Below are 17714 nucleotides of genomic sequence, written 5' to 3' on the forward strand. Positions count from 1 at the left end.
AGCCGGTTTAATGACCTCCAAGTTGTAAAGGGTAGTTGAAATCCTGCAGATCCCTCCTCAAGTTGTTCCATTGTGGAGTGTGGCACCATTTCTTCCCAAAGAGATAGCCGCCTTGCGGCGGGCTTGGTGGCGAGCTCTTCAGTAGTTTCAATGAAACTCCTGTGGGATTTCAGCCGGACACGTTGTTTTCGGTGCATGTGCATCGGGTGTCGAGGATCATTCTTCTGTTTTGATCTTTAGATCTCGGCGGCTACTTGTCTGCGGATAGTGGGTGGTGCTATGCCTGTGATGGGGTAAATGATGTCTGTGGGAGTTGGTTTGAGGCATCCTGTGGCAATACGTACAGTTTCGTTTACGTCAACTTGCTTAGTGTGAGCATAGTTCCTCCAAACTGGCGCCGCATATTCCGCTGCTGACATACTCAGCACCAGACCCGTGGTGCGCAAAACATGTGGTTGAGCTCCCCACGATGAACCTGTTAGCTTCCGCAGTATGTTGTTCCTGGCACAGACCTTTTTTTTAGTGTTGTGACAGTGCTGCTTAAAAGTAAGTGCTCTGTCCAATGTTACTCCCAGGTATTTTGGGCTGTTTGTATGTTTCAGCTCTTCCCCTTGCCACATGACTCGGAGTTTCCGTTTGGATTGTTTGTTCCTAAGATGGAAGGCAGATACTTGAGATTTACTAGGGTTTGGTTTGAGATTATTGCCGTCGTAATAGGTAGCAAGTTCTGTTAAGGCTCCTGTGAGATTCTCCTCCACTTGTTCAAAGGTTTTATCCTGTGTGGCCACTGCTGCATCATCAGCATATATCAACATTCGTGTCTGGTGGCTGATGGGAAGATCATTGGTATAGATGTTAAATAATATTGGAGCCAAGACACTACCCTGTGCAAGTCCATTTTTCTGTGTCCTCCATCGGCTGTTTTTAGATTGTAAGGTTACATAGTAGCGTCTGTTCTGTAGCATACATTGCACGAACATAGAAAGGGTGTAGTCCTTAGTGACATACACTTTCTGGGTAAGCAACTTATGGTTAACTGTGTCATATGCAGCACTGAGATCCAGGAATGTGACCCCAGTTACTTCTCCTCTCTGATAGCTGTCTTTGATGTACTGTGTGAGATTTCCAGCCTGTCTCACTGCTTTGTCACTTATTTAAAGTGCTGGAGCGAATGATCCTCAAATGCATAGCTGATTATGTGGACAAAGCCCTCATTAACGAACAAGCTGGATTTCGACCAGGAAAATCATGCTGTGGCCAAATCCTTAATCTCACACAGTAGATCGAAGACGGCTGTCAGAGAGGTATGGGGATGACAGTGGCTTCATGCCAGCATCTTTGTAAATGTGCCCTGTGCCCAAATGTAGTTGTATGTATAGCAGGAAGTGCTTGTCCGCAAGAGAAAAGTGATGCAACACCTTAATGTGAACAGCATCTGGCCCTGGGGCATAGGATCGGGATGAACTGAGATCATGATCTAGCTCCCTCATAGTAAAGTGGCATTGTAGCACTGAAGAATTCAGAGATGAGAACGGTATCGCCCGAGATGGGGAAAGGCAGGTTGATAGTGGGAAGAGCTCGAAATTTCCACAAAATGGTGGCCCAAGGTATTGGAGATAGCAATAGGGTCAACCATGACATCATCTGCTACTGTCAGGCTGGAAATGGGGAATGGATCTTGGTCATAGAGAGCCATTGGAAGTTGGCCCACACAACACAGGAAGGGGCAGAACTGTCAAAAGAATTAGTGAATGAAATCCAGCTAACTTTTATGCTATCCCAAAGAATGCTATGACATTGTGCATGCATCTGTTTATAATGAATGCAGTTTGCCATTGTAGGATGATGATTAAAAATGCGGAGAGCAAGTCTCTGGATACAAATTGCATCATGACGTGCCTCAGTCCAGCAAGGGACTGGGACACGGCGTGGTGAAGAGGAAATGAGAGGAATGGAATGTTCTGCAGCAGTAAGGATAACGTTTGTAAGATATTTCACCTGGTCATCGGATCTGGGAAAATCTTGTTCTTTGAAGGTTGCCAGGGAGGAGTAAAGCCACCAGTCAGCCTTAGTAAGCTGCCATTTGGGTGTGCACACAGGTGGGGTAGGAGTCAGCAAATGAATAGCACATGGGAAATGGTCACTCGAATAGGTGTCGAAAGAATGGACCACTTGGACGATGGACAAGCTGGGCAGTGCAGAAGGATAGGTCCAAACAGGAATAGTTGTGTGAGGAGTTGGAAAGGAATTTGTTAAGGCCAAAGAGGTTAAGTTGATTAAGAAGGTCAGCCAAGAGGACACTACTCTGAAAGGTTCTGGGAGAACCCAAAGGGGCTGGTGCACATAAAAGTCACCAAGCAGCAGAAATGCGTAAGGCAGCTGCCCAAAAAGCAGGAGGAAGTCTGCCCTGGTGACATGTAACTGCATCAGCTTGGAGACAGGTAGTCAAAAAGATGGGGTCACTATGAATGTTCATCCCATATGAGCAGCATGACTCCCCCATGAGACTTCAGGGCAAGGTCAAAACGGACTGGGAAGAAATGCAAAAGCTGAATGTGATGGTGAGGACGCAATTTTGTTTCCTGCAGGTGGAGTACAAGAGGACGCTGTGATTCTGAAAGCAACTGTAAATCCTCTTTGTTGGATCAAAGGCCGCAAATGTTCCAATGGAGTTGAGTCATGATGAGGAAAAAATGAAGGGGTGTCAACTTGGTGGATGCCGAGTGTCTGCCTGCAAAGACTCACTGCTATAGGGCACAGAGGCAGGAGGATCCTGCTCCATGAGATCCACAGAAGCATCAGCATGCTTTTGGTCTGCGGAGTCCAACCCAGAAAAGCGATTGGTAGTGTGCACCGGTGACACGGAGGCCAGCCAGGCGAACACCATCAAAGATCTTTGAGTTGGCAAAGGAGAAGACCATTTGTCTTTGTTGGACTTCTTCAAACCTTTCTGGTTAGTAGAGGAAGACTCCGATGTTGGTTGACTGGAGGGATGTAAGAAGTCTTCAAGGAATTATTCCTTCTGTCCTTTCCAGCCTGTCAGTTGTGTAGCTGGTGGCTTCACCCCCTGAGGTGAGAATCTGATGGCTTGTTGCATAGCTGGACGAGGGGACAACGATGCTATCTTGACACTCGGTGATTTCACAACATTGGAGTTGAAGTTGAGGTTGCATGTCATGGCCATGGCCTTCATGGAGCGAGATGTAGCACAAACAGTATTGTAAATACCAGATGGTAGAATGCAGGGTTTGCAACTAGCCAATAACTTGCGAGTGACCAGGTAAGGAAGTTTTTCTTTCACCCGGATCTCGTGGACAGTCCACTGATCGAGATACATGGGGCAATGTTGAGAGGCAGTGGCATGGTCACCATTGCCGTTGATACAACGGGGAGGAGGAGGCAGACAATTGCCCTCATGTGCATCCCTCCCACAGGTTAAACATTTGGCCAGGTGTCGACAAGACATTCGCGTGTGGTTGAAATGATGACACTGGTAGCTGTGCATTGGAGTTGGAATGTACAGTTGGACTGTGATAATTTCATAGCCTCTTTTGATCTTGGTCAGATGCAACACTCTATCAAGGGTGAGAAAAAGAGTGCATGTGGGCACTAAGGAGGAATCTACCTTTTTGATCACCCAATGGATGGCAGTGACATCCTGATCAGAGAGGTATAATTGGATTTCAGTCTTGGTCAGACGGTAGAGCACCCTAGTGTAAATAACACCATGGGAAGAATTCAGAGTTCTATGGGCCTCGAAACGAATAGGGTAGCCATGGAGAAGCGAAGCAGCAAGCAGTTAATGTGCTTGAGGATCAGAAGTAGTCTCCAAATGAAAGTGCCATTCCGTGAATGAGAGCAGGGCTTCACAGAGCCGGCAATTGCATCAACACTTTTCTGAATAATAAACAAATTTATTGCTGCAAAGGAATTACCATCCTATGTGAAACCACGAGGAACTGTAGTGCAGCTGGAAGAGTCTTTGAATTGTTAACCTCATTCTGTTTACATTTCGTAGACATTCATTGTGGAGATGACGGGCTCATTGCAAGAAAATCCCCCAGGATTGCCAGCATCTCCGACGGCATGCTCCTTCCAACTGGGGGCTCCCTTCACAAGGAGGTGCAACTGCCTTAGGTGATTTTTCACACCTCAGGTCATACCTCCTGAACAGCTGACAGAGGGACCAATCGGCAATTTGGCCTGTATTAGGAGGTACGTGCGAACCCTACCTGTCAATCCGGGGCTGGGAATTATGCGTTACCCTGTCACCTATTACACATTAGATGTGTGGGCCAGCCTTCAGGAGCACACAGTGAGTAACAAGAAAAAGAGGAACCTCAAACGCCAAAGCGGAGAAAAGATAGGAGAAGGTAAACAAAGAAAGGAAAAGGGAATGAGAAACAGTGGTGAGACTGTTCTTATGTCAGTGACGGACAATGCAGGACACCCCAGACATGTTCCCCAAGGGAGGGGGGAAAAAGAACAGCAAGAGGAAAGACATGCAGCACAGAAGGGAAAAGATGCTGCAAAGGCTGGGGCCCCATGGTAGCCAAGCACAAACCCGCCAAAGAGCAGCGAGTCCCCCAGGGGGGGGGGGGGGGGGGGGGGTGGTTCAGGTTGTGACACCAGATGCAGACATGACTTATGACTGGTCAGCACAGGCAAATTTCAGAGAATCTTAAAAACAAAATGGCACATAGCTATCACCTAAAAGCTTGTCAAGCTCCCAACAGGCAAGCAGGCTAATAGTCAACTGTGATATAGCAAGCAAGCTTACCGTAATTGAGAATGACTCAAACATATGCACTCATTTCCTATTCACAGTTTTATGTATGCAAGGTAACCAGCCTCATATGAGGTGGTACCCAGAAAAACCAGAATTATTTTTTAAAAGCTACATATCTTCACATTGTTTACAAACAACCTTACCTCCTTTACAAACAACCTTATCCCCTTCAAAATACTCTCCATTACAACTAATACATTTGTGCCACCAGTGCTTCCACTGTTTGAAACATTGGCAGCTCCTTGCTTTTTTTCCCCCTTCTTCAATGTTGTCAAATCGATGTCCTTTCACGTCCTGTTTCATGCATGGATACGAGAAAAAGTTGCAAGGAACCAGGTAAGGTAAGGTGTGTGGGGCAGCAGAACCATGACATTTTTAGCACAAAACTTCCAACAGAAATGGCTGTGTTGCAAATGCATTGTCATGATGGAAGAACCAGTCTCCTATCTGCCACAAATCGGAACTTTTTGATGAAAACTACTGCACAGCCTGACAGTTGACCAATTGTCTGTAAGCACAAGCTCTCAAATTTTTTCAATATTTTCCTCAATTTGGGCAGATGATGTATGTCCAGAATGAGATTTGTCATCAATCGACGTGTTGCTATTTTTAAATTGAGCAAATCACTCTTACACTTGAGTTTTTCCCAAAGTGTCAACTTGGTAAGGTGTTTTTAACACTGAAACAGTTTCAGCAGCATTTTTACAAGTAAAAAACAAAATTTCACAGCTGCACATTGTTCACTTAAACCTGCCATCATAAAAAACGAAACAAGATCAAAACGGTGCTAGAAGAAACAATCACTGCCGATGAACAGAACAAACCAGGTTGACAACACAGGTGGCACTGAACTAGCAATGAGTTGTGCTATAAACAACTAGCAGAAGAAATGCATACTACATAAATGAAGCTTATTTTAGTTTGTGAAGTGAGATGAGATTTGATTGCCATTCACCAATCTCTTCTAAGGTGAGAGCAGAAATCAAATTATTTCTGAACCAGTTTTGACATTATGGATTTTGTTGGCTTTGTGCAGCTTAGCATTTCTACAGTTATAGATTGCTATCTATTTTGTACTGTTACCCAGAATTTATTTTAACCAACCATTTATTTTCATGTTACAATTCAATAATCAAAATAATTATAGGAACTCAAACAAATTGCAAGGGAAAGAAATTTCACCATGCAGTTACCAAATATATTTGTGTGTTTCAATGGTTTACAGTTGCACTTTCAAAGCAAACAATTAATTTCCGTCATGTAGGATTGTACAAGTACTTTACTGACACCATGCCAGAGCACTGTTCCATCAGAAATCAAAGGAGTATATCATGAAACCTCGAAAAATTGGCAAATGTTCATCTGAGTTGTAGAGATTCGAGAATTTCCCTGTAAATTCTGGAACCACTCTACTTTCTGCCACCTCGAACACATGATGTTCTAAAGATAAGTGTGAGAGAGCCTATTTACTGTGCAACACATGTCTGTATGTGCAGGATGGGCATTGGTCATGGGAGGACAGGAGCTGTGTCAGACGAGTGATGCCGACAAGTGTTTGCCACTCACGCCATAGAATCCATATGGAAAGTTGAAAGAGTAATTATGTGTTATTCCTTTGTGTTCGAATAATTGTAATTGTTATAGACAAATGAAATAAGATTTGCCTAGAGATTCTTACTTAATTTTGGTGTTAGACTTGCTAGAAGCAAATCCTGTCTTTGAATTTCTGGTGGTTATTAAACCCACCACATTGTAATTATATTTAATAGTATCTCATGGTTAACGATGCAGTTGACTTGCAAGAGTTTGTATGCTTATGTGAAACTTGTAGAAATGAAAATATACCTGAACTGAACTGAAAGTATTATGAGTGTACCAAGTTATGTCGATAGAGAGAGAGAGAGAGAGAGAGAGAGAGAGAGAGAGAGAGAGAGAGAGAGAGAGAGACTTGATTCCTCTAACCAGCTCGGAGAAGAAGTTGTGGAGATCGATGCAGCCGCATGTCCAGAGAAGAGGATTGGCTAAATGTTTCAAGTCAGTCAGCTGTAGTAAGAGAAGTGTGAAGTTCGCAATCCAGTTTTGAACCGCTTCTCTTGTCACCAAAACCATTAGAAAGTACGTACAAGAATCAAAGTAAATGATTAAACACTAATGGCTAACTAGCAAAAACTTTTGAAGGTAGACCACAACAGCAGATGTTTAAGTATATTGCTGGCTAACACAGATGCAGGTGTATAGCTTTAATTTAAACTAAAATAATTAATAATTCCTAAAATTGTGGCATTATCAAAGAATGACAGAGAACACGGTTTGGAAGGGGCAATGGCATTCTAATGGATGTCACTGCACATTTTTGGATCCATTGTCTACACCGAATCATTTTTTACTATTTATCGGTGAAATCTGAAATGCTTTAATATCTCCATAACCCACTTTCATCACTCACACTACACCAATGGCAAAGAATGTCTTGGGTCAATTAAAAAAGCACAGACAATGCTTCATAACATACGTGTATGGTCTCAACATAATTTTCTTCCAGTGGCATACAATGCACCACTGACTGAAATCTAAAGTATGTTGTTACAGATATGTAATAACAAACAAGTGTACAACCCTCAGTGTCCTGACTGTGTTTTGAAAAAGAAACAAATAATCAAACTACAAACACATGCACACATTCATATGTAATTGTCTTTCAATCCCAAGGAAGATTGGGACAAAATGTGCAACACTGCACTGCTGATATGTTTACTCATTTTATTCTGTGAATTCTCCGATTATACGGTAATTGATAATTATGAGCACAGCTTTTACCCAAAAAGTAAACTTACCAACCATGTGACAACTAACAACTTAAGTTTCTTTGTCCCATAATACGTACCTCATCCTTTTTGTAGTGTTATCAACAATGCTGATTGACTCAAAGTTAAATTTATGAAGAAGTAGCAACCTGTTTGCTAGTTCAATAGCTATAACATTCAGCTATTTCCTACTTGATCACATTACGGTCAATATTCATGCAAGTAACTTTTCATAAATATTGCGCAAAACACTGATCTACAGAGTTTAACAATGATTTAGTACTATTGGCTTTGAGACTAAATTGTGACTTGCTTTACAGTGTTTATTTGCTCACCTAATATATCACCAACACTCTAACTTGCAAGTTAGCATGCTGTGCATTAAGCTTCGTGAGCAGGTCAGCTGTTACTTTAATCTGGTTACAAGTCACTTGTGTTTTCCCACAATACCAATGCTTTAATTCATATCCACTATGTGGGAAAAGACAGATTGCTACTTACCGTAAAGAAGACACATGCAACTGCAGACAGGCACAATTAAAAAGACACTTACATAAAGCTTTCAGCTTCAGTCTTCATCAGTAAAAGAAAGATACACACAAGTCATGCACACAAGCAAGCACACCTCGTGCACACATTACCACCAACTCCAGCATCTAGTGCCACAATGCCAGCCATTGTTTCAGAATTAGTAATGTGAAAATAATCATTTCATTTTGGAGTTTCTAAACAAGTGTCCCCATTTATTAACAAAGTTTTTTGTTAATTTTGTACATCAATTCTGTTTAGTTCTTGAAATAAACAATCAGTCTATTTCATGAGATTTCAGGATTACAGCCAGACGATGTCTACACCTTACTATGATATTTCATTTGACACACATTCAGCCCTCTTAATGTTACTCCGGAGATTGCTGGTGTACATCACTAAGTTTGTAGTCAAATATTTTGTGACAGTGCATTTGCAAAGGGTACCACTGCAAATGTCCTCTGTTGAGTTTGCATCATCTCCGAAAAATTTGCTCCATTTGATACGATGTATGCTTAATGGCGACATTATATGCACACCCTCTGTTGAATCGCGAGCCCATGGAGTTAATTTTATTATATTAACACTTGAATATTAACTGTCGCTATACATGTCATTAGGCATACATTTTTTTGCTAAACATATCAAAGAAATCACCAGGACCCATGCCTTATCCATTAAAAGCTGCCTTCACAGTTCATACGAGCTTCCAGCAAAAGTATGTACACAGATTCCTTAATTATTAACTGAATTCCACAAGGCTCTCATCATGACCGAGATTTCCATAGCAGAATAATCCACAGAATATCCTGTGGATTCAGTTATTAAGGAAACTGTGGAAATATGTTTGGTGAAAGATCTTATTAACCATGATGACAGCTTTTATGTGGATAAGGCATGCGACCCAGTGTTTCTCCAGTATCTTCAGAAAGAAAACTTGACACCTAATGACATGTCTACCAACAAATAATTTTATTAAGTTGACACCTGAATTTTAACTCTGGAGGCTTGTTATTCAAAAGAAAGCATGTATACAGTATTACCATTACGCATGCACCTACACACTTCAGATGGTACAATATTCAAAGTGGGTATTAAACTCAACAGAGAGCGCTTTTGCAGTGGTAGCCTATGCAAATGCACCTCCATGACAATTTTTGATATAAACTCAGTGATGTGCACCAAAAAACTTCAATTTAAGACACCTGAAGATGGCTGATCACTTGTCAGCCAAAATATTGTGACAAGACGAAATTGTCCGACTGCAATCCTAAAAACTCAGGGAATACTCATTATGCCAGCAAGTGGTAGATCCAAATGAGTCCATCAAAAGAAAGCTTGTAAATACTTTTTTGGCCTCCTGTTATGATCAACAACATGGCTGTTTCACTTAAAATCTTGATCATGTTGAGCACCACAGATGACAATGTTAATGATTAATAGAAACCACCTCAGATGTAGTATTACATAAACAATTATTGTGTCATGGCTGGTGTCATTCGTAAAGCATCTTCAGGTCACCAAGCTGTGTTAAAGTGTCATGACTTTGGATCTGCTAAGCAAATTGCTGATGCTCTATGAACAAAACCGATCATAACACAATAAATGTGTAATAATATACCTGCAGTGGTTTTCATTAAATGTTGCACTTATATTACACGAAATTTAGTGCAGTTGTGGACACCTTTGAGTTGGGACGGAAGTTTCAAATAAGCTTTTAGATTATTTTTATCAGACTTTTAGATATTTGAACAGAAAGGAAATGCTTCCTCATATGTTCTAATATACCATCAGCTTTGATAACACTGGGCATACAATGACATAATTTGTTTCCATAAAGTCAGCAAAGGAACTCTTGTATCCTAAAGAAGAGGGTCCATCGTATATAATTACTTGCCATTAATATTGCCTTCTTTCTTAGAGGGAACTGAATAGCCTTATATCTGGCTTGACTTGTCTAATAATACAGCAAAGGTATTTCAGACAGCATGGCACCAAAATGTCTAGGCATCTTAGGAAAATTGTACAAATATATTTATAACCATTACTTCTCCATCAAATGTTCCTCACTATCGTACAGGAAGTAGTCAACTATTGACTTTCTCTTTAAGTCTTGACTGTACCAGGTAATCTTGTAGCTCTCTCTTTTCCTGAACCAAGAGTTCCCAACCAGCATCACTGCAGCATTAGCAGTAACATCATTGACATTAAGGTAATACCATCAGAGGCCTTGGATAGCTACCACCATTTGCTGGTAATGAACTCAGAGGGACTAAGGATAATAAAGGGTCAGAAAACCAGGAAAGATGTATAAGGGTATGGAAGTTGAAGGAGGAAATAAGCAGGCTACAGTACCTACAAGAAGTAAAGGAAAGCATCCCAAAGGGGGAACCAAAAATGGTAGAGGAGGAATGGAGTAGATTCTAAGGGACATTAGTAAGTGTGGCAGAAGCAATATGTGGGAGGACAAGCAACAAAAAGACGGAAAGAAACACCCTGGTGGAATGATAAAACAAGGATATAGTTCAGAAGAAGAATAGACTCTTTAGGGCATGGTTCCAGAAGAGACCAGTAGAGACAAGAGAAGAGTATCAAGCAAGAAAGAAAGAAGCAAAATGAGTGTCGGAGGAGAGAAGAAAGTGGATGGAACAGTGGACCAGAATGATGGAGGAAGATAGTGAAGGTTCAAAAAAAAAGGTGTTATAAGGGATGATTAAAAGTAAGAGGAAGAACGGTACGACAGATTATGCTCAAATGGTGAACAAAAGTGGCCAAGATGTAGAGAATAAGGAGGAACTCAAGAATATGTGGAAGGAGTATTTTGAAGAACTGCTGAACCTGAATGGAGAGCTGGATGAGGAGGAACAAGTCAAGGAGAAAAAAAGATAAGGAACAGCAAAATAGAAAAAGACTTTACATGGGAAGAAGTGGAAGAGGCATTGGGAAAGATGAAGGGAGGGAAGTCACCAGGTCTGGATGAGCTAAGTGTAGAGATGGTGAGAGCAGCAGGGGAGGTGGGGATACAATGGCTATATTGAGTAATGAAAATTATGTGGAGACAGAAGATGATCCCAGATGACTGGAAGAAGGGAATAATTGTCCCGATCTTTAAGAAGAGAAATAGGAAAGAGCGCAAGAACTATCAGGGGATAACAGTGATGAGTCATTGTGCAAAGATTTTTGAGAAAATTTTGGAAGCATGAATATGGGAAAAATTAGAAAGAGGGATGAGAGAAGAGCAACATGGCTTCAGAACAGGAAGGTCCATGGTAGATCTAATTTTTGCTTAAGACAATTGCAGGAACAGGACTATGAACATGTAATAGATCTACTAATGACCTTCCTGGACATTGAAGAAGTGTATGATAATGTACATAGAAGCAAAATGTGTTGAAAGCCCTGGGGAACAGCGGAGTAGCAAATCAGATTATTTGGAGGATAAGGGATATGTACCATGGACGTGTGAACTGTGTGGAAGTGGGAATGGAGAGATCAGCTTGGACTGAACAGAAGAATTGCTTGAGGCAGGGAAGCGCACTTTCACCATTACTCTTCATTGTATTGATGGATGATATAACAAGTACAGTAGCACGAGTAATTGGTGAAGGAAAGATGAAAGCTATGATGTTTGTAGATGATCTGATGATTCGGGGGAATAAGGAGGAGGAAGTACAAAAGCACTTGGACATATGGGAACAAACAGTACAAGAACATGGGATGAATTTAGTATAAGTAAGAGTGAGATGATTATCACAACAAGGATAAAGGAGAAAGAAACAACTGGAATAACTATTGGTGCGGAGTGATTGAGGAGAGTGGAGAGTTTCAAGTATCTAGGAAGACTGATACAGGAAGATGGAAAAAACAACAGAGAAATAAACGAGCGGGGGAGTGTGTCAGAAGCCTGATATGGAGCAAGAATGTACCCTAAATCAGCTGCAAGGTTATATACCGGTCATACTACGTCCCGATCCTGACACGTGCAACCGAATCCTGGATTACGAAAGGAAGAGAGAAAAGCAAAGTACAAGCTAGTGAGATGAAATTCTTGAGGAACAGTACTGGAGTGACAAAGATAGACAGGTTAAGAAATGAGAGGATCAGTGAGTTAATGAAGGTGGAACCATTACAGGAGGAGAGAGAGAAATCAAGGCTGAGATGGTACGGACATGTTCAGCAAATGGAGGAGAAGAGGATACCCAGGAGGATACATGAGATGAAACTGGAAGGAAAGAGACCAAGAGGAAGACCAAGACACACATGGCTGAAAGGAGTGGAGGAATGCATCCAAAAGAAAGGACAAGGCTAGACCAAGGTGAAGATGGAGAGATGGTGGCAAGACATAAGATGATGGGGAGGACTAAGTTCCAAACAGCCCCAGCCAAAGGCTGGAAACTGTTCAAGATGCTGATGACTTCTCCATCAGACATGAGAATTTTCTGTGTTCTTTACAACATTAAACTACAGCCATTGTAAAAATTATTTAGGCACCATGTGTGAGGGCCTGCATTTTACCACTGTTAAATATCAAGAAAAAGTCCTACATGACTGTGTTACATTGCTGCATATATAGAGGCTGGTTAATTATATCTATTCTACTCAAATTTCTTTCTCAATGTTTTTAGAACTGCTAATATTATGGAGGTGTGGTCTAATACATACCCTTTTAGGTTAAATGGTGTCAATCTGACATGAAAACAAGTAACTTCCTGGAATCAGGAAAGAAAGAGGATGAGAGGGTGGTGGGGAGGGGGGGGGGCATGCTAATGGTATCAGAACCATAACATAATGACAAGACTGCATAAACAATAACTCACAAAAAAGTTAGGGCAATGAGTGATCAATGGGCACATCCGCAAGACTAAGAACACTTCTGAGGAGACTTTCCTTTACTATATTTATTTCTATTTATACAGTATTATCATTCCATTATGCTTTAGAACTTGTGCTCAGCTAGCATGAACCTCTCCCACCTCCTTTTTTTTAACATGGCACATTATGTGCTGTGATGTCACACTGACCACATTTTATCCTAAAGGTGTATGTATTAGCCCACACTTGTGTAATACAAGCAGTGATAAAATCATTTTCCATTACTAATGAAAATAATTACTTTTAATACATAAAGAAACTGATATTAATTATTTACTGACAAAGCATGATGTTACAGTTCCCTTAGAACACTTTCTGCCACATGAACAAATAAAGTTTGCTAACTGAACAGATCTACATAATGCACAACATAATTTGCACATTTTCTTATGAAGGGAACTCTTAGAACCTACCAGTAGTGCAAGACATGCCTGTTTCACACCACTGTTACTTACCAATAAACTATCATCTGATAAACTGTTTGTCATAAGATGTAGTCCTTTAAGATGAACCATAACAGAATGAGAAAGAGAGCCCTTCACTCTGGGATTATCACAAATAGGATGCTTGTCCAATTCGCAAAGTGGTGCTTTCCGTTGGTTAGGCATATCAACCTCAATGTGATGGTGCTATAGTGGTTTGTTTGTACTATGACCTGGCAGCCAGACCTGTGCAGTCAGGTGCCAGCACAATCCAGTTGGGCCTTAACTGGATGAGCCAGCACCTCGATCTTGTTATGTTCATGACCAGCAACATGCTTATATGGTAGATGTGGAAACATAAGGTTACCACAGTACTCTCCCCTTGGTGGGTGATTACCATATTGTGCATCTCCTTTGTCCTCCCCTGCAATATGGACAGCACACAGCACCCAGGAAAGAACATTGACATTGTCTGGAACAATGTTGAGTGACCTTGGCAAAGTCAAAAGTTCCTTGCCAGCCACCAATGGATAGTAAGACCGGACAGTTCCATCGCAGGTGGATGCCCACAAGTGTGACGTCAGCTGCGGGGAGTGGCAGAAAAGCTTGAGATGGATCGATGGGGACGTCCGAGACCTTAGGGATAGGAACAGGAACTGGCTGGTGAGGTGCTCGCTGACCACCCGTCACGACTGGTTGTTGTTGGAGCTTTTTCACACCTGGCCCCTGATGGCCCATGTGGAGGGTTAGGAAAAACATCCAAGGAGGGTAAGTAAGCAATATTGCATTCAGTCGAGCTGGAGGCAAAAACAAAGAGGAGGACTCCATGGACAGAGGAGAGGAAGAAGACCTGGACCCCTAGAGGGAGGAAGGTGCAGCCATCTGTGGTCAGAGTTGGTTTAGATAAATGGCCCCAACCTGACATCCATCTGTAGTGTGAAAGTTCCCCGACTGGAAGTGGATGACCACTAAGATGCAATACTTGCAGTGACCAAAAGCACAAGCCCAGATAGGAGACTGAAAAGTGCATCTCGTCAATGTAGGCATCTGAAGAAGGTATGGGGCATGCAGCAGGAGGTTCAGCATCATGTGTTGGCACCCTTGCAGCAGTTCACCTCTTCTCACCACATGGGGTGAACTTAGAAGAACTGAGAAAATGTGTGAGTGTATCTTCTTGTGTAGGCTGTGGCTTGGAGAGTAGCACTGTCATGGATTAGCCACTTTGAATCAACAGCAATTAAATGTTCAATCTCACAATCTATCCCTAGACAATAAACAAGTAAGTGAACCAGCTTCTTTGTTCTCAACACTCTCCAGTGGCCCTTGTGCAGGACAGAGAGAATGTCTCACCAGAGAGATACTGAAAATACCACCTGTGGTGCAGATTGTTCTGTAGAAAACAAAAGAACACTTGACGAGAGTCAACCTATGGCGTTACAAAAAAATAACTGCAGACGGGATCTGAAGCTCAGGCCAACACTGCTGAATATATGTCGCACCTGACTGAGAACAAGATTGGAATTGACAACATGGGTGATGTAAGATCTGGAGTAGGGAATCCATCCACTGTCTTTCTTGCTTCCTCATCGAGAGAGAAATGCAGCAATTTATCCTGAAAGAAGCTGGGGTTAGATCTCATCGGAAGGTCAGAGATGGCATTAAAGTGTTGGGGCAAGGGACAGAAGAGAGTCTTGCATGATAATGACTGAGGAATAGAGCCCACCAGTGGTAGTTCACGAGTATACAGTATGTGGTCAAAAGTATCAGGACACCTGGCTGAAAATGACTTACAAGTTCGCGGTGCCCTACATCAATAATGCTGAAATTCAATATGGTGTTGGCCCATCCTTTGACTTGATGACAGCTTCCACTCTCGCAGGCATATGTTCAATCAGGTGCTGGAAGGTTTCTTCACCAAGTGCTGCACAGAGAGAGAGATCGTAATCGGTCGGTGAAGCCAGGCATGAAGTCGGTGTTCCGAAACATCCCGGAGGTATTCTATAAGATTCAAGTCAGGACTCTGTGCAGGCTAGTCCATTACAGGGATGTTATTGTTGTGTAACCACTCCACCACAGGCTGTGCATTATGAACAGGTGCTCAATCGTGTTGAAAGATGCGAACACCATCCCCGAATTGCTTTTCAGCAGTGGGAAGCAAGAAAGTGCTTAAAACATCAATATAAACCTCTGCTGTGACAGTACCACGAAAAACAACAAGGGGTGCAAGCCCTTCCATGAAAAACATGACCACACTATAGCACCACTGCCTCCGAATTTTACTGTTGGCACCACACGCGCTGGCAGATGACGTTCACCGGGCATTCGCCATACCGATACCCTGCCATCAGATCGCCACATTGTGTACCATGATTTGTCACTCCGCATAATGTTTTTCCACTGTTCAATCGTCCAATGTTTATGCTCCTTACACCAAGTGAGGCGTTATTTGGCATTTTACCAGGGTGATGTGTGGCTTATGAGCAGCCGCTCGACCATGAAATCCAAGTATTCTCACCTCCCACCCACCTGTCATAGTACTTGCAGTGGACCTGATGCAGTTAGGATTTCCTGTGTGATGATCTGTATAGATCTCTGCCTATTACACATTACGACCATCTTCAATTTCAGCGGTCTCTGTCAGTCAACAGACAAGGTCAGCCTGTACACTTTTGGCTGTATGTGTCCTTTCAAGTTTCCACTTCACTATCACATTGGAATCAGTGGACATAGGGATGTTTAGGAGTGTGGAAATCTCGTGTACAGACATATGACACAAGTGACACCCAATCACCTGACCACAGTCAAAGTCCTTGAGTTCCACATGTGATGGATCTGGGAGATGTGTTATTTTCTACCGGATTTGTCTATACCAAATATAATGAGGGAGGTTGTAAATGTTTTCTTATATTTTTGTCAGTATATTTTTTGTGAATTGTAATTTGCCCTATTTTATGCTAATTTGCTTATATGTTCGAGAGTGACAGCATATTGATTAATATTAGTAGATGTGACGAATAATATCAAAGAGACTGGTTACAAGTGGAAGCTTGTGTGTTGTGTGAAATGTCTTTGACACTGGAGTCGTCTTTGACCGTAGTCAGTCGGCAGTGAACACTAGGTGTGTGATGGTGGAACGATGTACAGGTCCCCGTTATAACAATTTGCAAGTGACCAGCAAAAATGAGTTATTCTACTACTTTTTTATATAAACATCAAGAAGGAAGCACATTCGGAAAAAATGGTATTTGAAGCACCAAAAATGAGGCAAACACATTGAACCAGGACATTTCCGCAGCCGACGAAACAGCATTATGGAATCATACTTTCACTAGATGACTGAAGCCAACACAAAAAAGTCAAATATCATCTTATAAGCATCCACGGAAAAGTGAGTACTGTCACGAAATATGCTAAATTCAAGTATATAAAAATAGTGAGCATATTTCACACAGAGCACCCTATTCTGCTCTCTCACAATGTCTAATGACTGCTGAGGTTGCTGAAATGGAGTACGTGGCAGTTGATGGCAGCACAATGCACCTAATACAAAAAAATTATGTTTTTGGGGAGGGGGGTCCGGATACTTTTGATCGCGTAGTGTACATTCTGGGTGTTCACAAATTTTGAGATTCATATAAATTTGAGTGTGTGAAATTAATAGCATATGCTGTATAACAGTTATGCTTATCAACAAATTTATACAACTACAGCCACTGCCAATTATATCAAAATTAATAATAATAATAATAATAATAATAATAATAATAACATTAAAATAGACAATCCACCAAACATAACAGACATGGAACACTTCTGGAGCAACATATGGTCAAACCCGGTACAACATAACAGGCATGCACAGTGGATACAAGCAGAAACAGACACATACAAGATGATACCACAAATGCCTGAAGTGATAATTTTGCAACATGAAGTCACCCAAGCAATTAATTCTACTCACAATTGGAAAGCCCCTGGAAAAGATAAAATAGCAAATTTCTGGCTAAAGAAGTTCACCTCAACACATTCACATCTAACTAAATTATTTAACAGTTACATTGCAGACCCATACACATTCCCTGATACACTTGAACATGGAATAACTTACCTGAAACAAAGATCAAGCAGACACAGCAAACCCAGCTAAATATTGCCCCATAACATGCCTACCAACAATATACAAAATATTAACTTCAGTCATTACACAGAAATTAATGACACATACAACACAGAACAAAATTATAAATGAAGAACAAAATTATAAATGAAGAACAAAAAGGCTGTTGCAAAGGAGCACGA

This window comes from Schistocerca americana, chromosome 2, assembly GCF_021461395.2.
Source record: "Schistocerca americana isolate TAMUIC-IGC-003095 chromosome 2, iqSchAmer2.1, whole genome shotgun sequence".
Classification (NCBI taxonomy): Eukaryota; Metazoa; Arthropoda; class Insecta; order Orthoptera; family Acrididae; genus Schistocerca; species Schistocerca americana.